Genomic DNA, 7,576 nt, shown 5'->3' with positions numbered 1-7,576 from the left:
TGTCAGAGAGAAGGTGCTGGATGGTACAGTTGATCTACAGTATGTGAAGACTGATGAGCAGGTGGCAGACATCTTTACAAAGCCACTTAGCAGGGAGAAGTTTGAGTACTTCCGTACTATGTTGGGAGTACATGGGATGAGCTTGAGGGGGAGTGTTGAGAGCTTTGATATCCCAAGCTCATCTACATCTTCATCTATGGCAGTACATCATGAGCTTGAGAGGGGCTGTTGAGATTCAAGCTCGATGTCAGTGTGTGCCAGCTATGCTATGTGCTGGCATGTTAGGTAGCAGCATGTGTGAGACATAAATGACCACGTCCAGCTGGTCATAGTGTGTGGACATTAGCTAGGGTTAGATGTGTGTGGACACAACTTATAGTGTGTTGTGTGTATTATGGATTATAGCTTTATGCATTGTGTGAGAAGGGAGATGGCTTCCCTCTATGGTTAGGGTTTGCAATATACATTAGGGTTTGCTCCTATATGTGTGTCTCCTCTCCCTCTACCTATTTTTCAACAGCCAATACACTACCCATCAATGGACATTGAGGTTCGGTGGGATTCCTTCGATCGAGTTGCAGGGAGACTCATCAATGTTAAAGGTCACCATTTTTCCACATGAGAGTGGGGTTGTTGTTATTGAAAAGATGGAGATAGATCAAGACCATCGTTACCTAAGTAAAATTCATTATTGATGGGTCGGTTTCATAGCCATTGGTGGTTCTATGAAATCCTCGTAGATGAAAAATTGTCAAAGTCAAAGCAAGGGTTTTTGTGGAGGTATGGGGTTAGGAATTTCTCAATTCCCATCCTGCGTTTTGTTGTGGTAGGGGAGCACACAAGGAGAACTCACTCTCATTAACTTCATATAGAAGGCAAGCAATAACTACCACCACCACTTTCCAAGACCGCAAATGCATATGGTCAACCTCCTCCAAAAGATATCTCCTTGTAGTCAAGAATGTTTGCGAGACACAATTTCGGCTTTTGGAGGGGAAGGGAAGTGTGGCTCCATGTTCCAACGAAGATTCCTTACATAGATGTTAAGTTTGTTGTTTTACCCTTTCACACTCATCTTTCTTTCAACAGTGTCTCTTTTTTAAATTTTTTGGGTTTTTTTTCTCTATTTTCTGTGTGTTTTATGGTTTTTTGTTGTTCTGTGTATTTTTCATGAAATGAACTAATCTAAATGCATGTGCAGGTGTGTTTCCTTTGGGGTAGGGTATTATGCCACACGGTTATCATTACAACACTGAATTAGACTTTACAAAATCAAGAATCACAACCTTACATATTTCTCTAATTCAATAAATCAATGTTAGAGCACAAAGTGAAAAACTAAAAACAATGATGATGAACTGAAGATAAATGAATGACTACACAAGTAGCATGCAACTCCTCCCAGGAGGTGTGATTGTGTATGGTGGGTGTGTGTGAGTGGGTGTGGATGCAAGAAAAGAAAAAGAGGAAATCTTCACTTAAAAATATATAAATCTTCTATGTGCGATCATTAGGAGGGGTTTTTTAAGCAAAGATTTTGAGAAAAAATTATAGACATCTACCTACATAAGGGGATTTCAAATGGCATTTTGAAAAAAAAACCATATATTTATAAAGAAAAAGGGTTCATTTTTTACCATTAAAATTCATAGAAAATGATATTTTTAAATACCCTTTGATTACACGTTATATGTACGTCTTCCTAAAAGTACACCCCTAAGGAGGAGGAGATATGAGGCTTTGAAAGTCTAACTGCCACCATGTAGCGCCTTCTTTCTCTCCTTGTCTCCTTGCATCTCCCATGTATACATCTTTTGGGACTGGGTGGGCACATTACCCCCTTCATTGCTTTATGTGTGAGAGTGTGAGAGATCTCTTCTCTATTGAGGGTCCCAAGGTCTACATAGATAACTCATGTGAGAGTGTGAGAGATCTCTTCTCTATTGAGGGCCCCAAGCTCTACATAGATAACTCTTACCATGATAATGAGAGGTGGGTGTTCTCAACTAATAACTCGCATCAATGTGGTTGCCTCTTCTCCAATATGGCGGTTGAGTATATAAGATCTGCCACGCTAAGAAAAAGGTAAGTGAACTTCACTTGGTTAGTCTTAAGCTAGTGAGTGTGTGTATTTGGGCTTTCCATTTGTGTCGCTTTTTCGAGGAGATACCTTGATGCCAAAAAAGTGGAGGATGGAATAAAAAATTATCCTGTTGTGTTGCTCAAAACCTTAAAACATGGTGGAGAGCTATCATTTATCCTTTGCACTTTAATTCTTTCATGTATACATCATTATCCAAGTCGCGTGCGATTGAAAGGCACACATAAGAGTCTAAGTCAAGTCAATTGTGTGAGACGGGCAAGCATAAGAGTCAAAACATTACTTTTCGAGAGGAGGGCCAAGAGATTTATGTAAAAATATCGCAACTTTCTACACCACTCATGCACTATACACTAACGCCTACACACTATGCACTATAGCTAGAGCCTCGCCATTAAAAATCTTTCCTTGCATTCAACTCTTACGTGCACCGCACGCATGCTTTTTTATTTCATGATGCATATAAGAAAGTAGGTTCTTACATCATTTAAGGAATGCATTAACCACCCTTACTTGTTTCAATCCAAGCAGCATTAACCACCCTTACTTGTTTCAATCCAGGCAGCATTAAGAACTATGCATGCTCTATGTATGCATACATGAGCCTACATATAGCTATGTATGCTCCATTTATGCATACATAGAGCTCTGTATGCTTTATGTATGCATTCATAGAGCATACATAGAGGTATGTATGATCCATTTATGCATATATATATATAGCATGCAGATCTCTATGCATACATACATATAGAGCATACATAGTTCTATGTCTGGATACATAGAGCATGTATAGGTTTATGGTGCATGCATACATAGAGCATGCATAGCTTTACGTTCCAATAAATAGAACATACGAAGCTCTATGTATACATAAATGGCTCATACATCAAGTAAATACAATCCACTCACACATTTCAACATACATAACGACAGCGGTGTCGTAAGATGCTTACCGGAGAACCTAATTGAACTTGAGTTGCCCCGTTCTCCAGTCCTTGTCGCGTGGGAGATAGTGGAATCTTTGAACTTGGGCGATGAGCGTGCACCGTTCATAAATTGCAGCGACGAGTTCTTTGCTCACTCTTTGCTAGTCTCTCAGTCATGGCAGTGGCTAGATGGTAGAAAAGTGGTACTAAGTTCTTATGTATTTACATGACCCTTATGTTTAGGCATGGGTAGAGTGCAAATAAGTTACATGAGATGTTACACATGAAGAAGGAGTAGATATAGATATCCCTGCAATCCTTATATTATGTATTTTACCTCAAAATTGTTTTTTTTTATTTAAAAAAGACCAAAAATGCATGTTCATTTGAAGGTTTTTGGATAATATTATCTTTTTATCACAATGTTATATATTTTTAGTTTTTTTTTGGTTGTGATTGTTGGCATGTAGTGATTGATTGTGGCGTGGCACTTCTATTGATGATTTTAAAGATACTTTAAATATTAAATGAAATGTCTTTCTATGCTCATAAATATATGAAAATGAAAGCATCATTTATCTGTCAAGCATGCACATGAGAAAAATTACGCTGAGAGATTGTACTTCCTTTCAAACTGGTCCTCTCTTTTAACTCGTACGTCCCTTGGGCCTGAAGTATGGGTTTCTCATAACCTTAAAATAGTTATAAGACTCAAGCTACATGATTTGTGTTCACTTGCCCAGTTGATCATCTAGTGTGTTGCATCATGAAGTCACTAACACATGATTTGTGTTCACTTGCCCAATGTGTCCACACTTAAATATGGCTCTACAAGCATGATTTGTGTCTCCACTAGCTTACAATCATGCATGACTTTATTTTGACATAAGGGATTATGTAGATGCAGGTCAGTAGAAACACTTTCTTAAACAAGAGTAAAGATAGTCCTATAGTTTTTAGGTAGGACAGTGGTCCCCAGACCCATATAGTGTAGTGGAGAAGGTAGAATGTGCTAGTCTTATTATTCAACATTGGTGGGTGATGTGATGGCGGGGTAGGTCTCACATTAACTATCGACTACTATCATTGGGTTCAAATGTTTACATTTATAGATATACAATTTACAATAAAGTCTTGCAATCCACCTCCTTTGACAAATGCATATGCTCTACTTGGTTGAGAGTCGAAGAAATCTACATACATAATTTGGTAGGTGCTCGCGACGTGATGGTGGGGTGGGTCTCACATTAACTATTCGACTACTATCATTGGGTTCAAATGATTGCATTTATAGATGTATAGTTTACAATGAAGTAGTGCAATCCACCTCCTAGTTATCGTGTGCGGATCATAAACTTCACACAAGTATGGTATGGTTTCATACAAGTTCCTACTAATATGTTTAGATCTATGGTGCTTCAAATATTTTCTTCCACAAGAGTAAAGGAAGGCTCCAGCCATATATATATTTGTAGCCTGTAGGGACCCCAAATTGGTGCTTTGTAGAAGAGTGAAAGTATCCTAATGACCCTAAGATTTCATGGGGGATTGATGGCATTTGTGTTCAAACTTAGATCACGGGTTTTTCATCTTATGGCAGCGCTGCCGTAAGATGCTGACCGGAGAACCGAGTCGAACTCCAGTTGCTTTCAGATAGCGTTCACCCGTCCTTGTGGCGTGGGAGATAGTAGAATCTTTGAACTCGGGCGCCGTTCATAAATTGCAGCGACGAGTGCCTTCTTTTCAATATGTACTCTTTGCTAGTCGCTCAGTCATGGCAGTCAGCTACTTGCTTCTGGCCGCGCTGATGCTGTTGGCCTCCTCTGCGCCGCCGCTGCTCATAGTCGAGGTGAGTGCCGCCGATGAAGACCCTCTGCAGGACTTCTGCGTGGCGGACGGCGGCCCACTCACCCTCAACGGGCTGACCTGCAAGCCGTCCAACCGCGTGCAGCCCTCGGACTTCACGTCAACGCTGCTTCGTAACGCGGCACCCCTGGTCAAAGGACTGGGCTCCGCCGTTAACCTGGCCTTCGCGACCAACTTCCCGGGCCTCAACACGCAGGGCCTGTCCATCGCGCGCATCGACTTTCAGCCCAAGGGCCTTAACCCTCCCCACGTGCATCCCCGCGCCACCGAGGTGCTCTTCCTGGCCCAGGGCATGCTCCAGGTGGGTTTCGTCTCCACCAACAACTCCCTCTTCCAGCAGAACCTCTCCCCAGGCGATCTCTTCGTCTTCCCCCGTGGCCTAGTGCACTTCCAGCTCAACCCCGACATGCACCAGCCCGCCCTGGCCATCTCCGCCCTTAACAGCCAGAACCCGGGCACCTCGCAGCTCGCCGCCGCCCTGTTCGCGGCCAATCCGCCCCTCCCCGACCAGGTGCTCGAAACGGCCTTCGGCATCGAGAAGAAAGAGGTGGACCTCCTCACTGCTAGCGTCAGGACCACCCTCTCCTAGCTGTGACAAGGAACAATGCCTTACTATATAATATCATCTTCTAAATAATTTCATCTTCTAAATAATATCATCGATGTTTCCGAACTAGTGGAGTTGCCGAATTAACTTGCCAATGTAAGCTCTTGAGTAAGTTCATTTATCATAATTTAAATCCAAGGAGTATCTAAAATGAGTGTGTTTAGAAACTTCAAGATACAGTACGAAGCAAAATCGCAGTCTTATGGTATGCATCGATTGATTCTAAAATACATACTTAACTATCATATATATCTGTCTCTTGTTTTGAAAATAGGGATCATGTTGATTCAAATTTGAAGTTTCCAGGAAGTTTTGATATAGGTGAAGAAGATGCACAAATGGGGAACAAAATGGAGACTAATGTTAGTCCACTGGCTATTTTAATTTAAAAGGGCCTTCAAACAGCGTTGGGCTATTTTATAGGGATAGAAAATCCAAATTTGCTATCTTGTATTTGTTACTGAGGTAAATTTGCCAATATTACACTACATGTCAGCACATTACACTCAAAATTTGAAATAGTTGCCCAATGTTTCTATACTTTCAAGTTCAAAAGAGGATGTAACGTACTCCTATGTATGTATTTTTGGGTCCAGTTGACTTGGTGGTTTTTAGCATCTATATTAAATGTTTTAAAAGTGGCAAATACTTTAAATTTTGGTCACAAATTGAGTGATTTTAGAGATGTCGATTTTTGGCCAATTTTAGAGTTTTTATACCTATTTTGTGCCATCATTCGTAAGAGATTTATATTCCATACCTAACCATTTTCGATAATGTATAAGAGGGTCACAGTGGGAAGTTTAGACTAAAGGAAACTCGCATGGGAGTTTACATAGTAAATATAGCCACAACGGGCGCTCGAAACAGGGCCTGGATACCAACTTGACCCTTAATTTTTAGTAAAGGCTTCCCATGAGGGGGTGGATAACTATATTTGTCAAAGAGAAGTATTAAAGAAAGTTAGATCATCACAAGAGAAACAAAGTCCGTGTTCGGGCCATTTGGAGATCCCGCACAGTTTAGTCGGTATTCGCGAAATGAAACCAATACCACTTTCCAGTGTTTTGTAATCTAACTAATTCTGGTTTTAAGAAAAGATTACTATCTTTATCATTTTCGTGCATGGTAATCTAACTAATTCTTATTCGCTATTTTTTGGGTTATTCTTTCAGAGCCTTGAGGTGATTTTATAGAGGAACAGTGAGAGAGAGAGAGATATTTTGAGATTCGGGCTGACCAGTACTGTTTACCCATCGGATAGAGAACGAGATTATGTCAAAGTTACTTCAACAACAAGGCCTCTTGGCTTGATGTTGAATTACTTGAAAGCAATAATAACACTTACTTGAGTGTCCATCCAAGATCCACACGCATAAAAGCATAATCGTGAATCAATCCTAGGACGTGTAATCCATGGTTCATCAACACATAGAAAATAAACCAAGAGGACAATTGGTGGGTTTAGCTACCATCTAACCTTATGCTCCAAATCAAATATAATGGAAAGACACTCTACTAAGTGAAAGACTACACAACCTGAGCATAATTTGCACCCCTGAAGGCATGCACCACCCATATGATGCAACCCTATTCTTCACATGATTGTCACTTATGCCACTAAACAATGGGCTAAATAGTAGATGCATCCTTGAGAGATGATACTCTCCCAAGGTTCATGTTTCATGAAAAATCTCCCCAAAATATAATATTATCCCTTTCCTTACCAGAGGATGTTTTAGGAAAAATATTAAAACTAAATTAGAGCAAAGAAACATTCTCCCAAGTGTGGTCGTAGTCTCCCGGTTTGATCAGCCACTTAGAACTTGACATGTTAATCATTCCCTATGAAATCAGCAACCCCAACCATCTAATGAGAAACATAAAAAGAAAAAACCTCGAGTCTCATAAGATCCTAGATAAACACTAAGCTATCTCCTACACCCAGGAGCTCTTTTGACCTACTAACATGAAAGACATGATGCACACTCTTTTTTGTACTCTACCGAGGTGCTCTACCTGGCCCAGGGCATGCCCAAGGTGGGTTTTATCTCCACTATGCCTAAACAACTC

General features: G+C 40.6%; 1 pseudogene across 1 annotated transcript; it reads left to right on the top strand.

The window, feature by feature from the left end:
• The first annotated feature begins 4,782 nt into the window (after nt 1–4,782).
• On the top strand, nt 4,783–5,654 carry LOC147613649 (germin-like protein 8-2 pseudogene; annotated as a pseudogene). Its single transcript, XR_015263161.1, has one exon. The product of XR_015263161.1 is annotated as a germin-like protein 8-2 pseudogene (transcript).
• Nucleotides 5,655–7,576: the final 1,922 nt, after the last annotated feature.

Source organism: Cibotium barometz, chromosome 43 (genome assembly GCF_041138505.1).
Source record: "Cibotium barometz isolate CiBa-2024 chromosome 43, ASM4113850v1, whole genome shotgun sequence".
NCBI lineage: Eukaryota > Viridiplantae > Streptophyta > Polypodiopsida > Cyatheales > Cibotiaceae > Cibotium > Cibotium barometz.
This window is presented reverse-complemented; position numbering and strand designations above follow the sequence as displayed.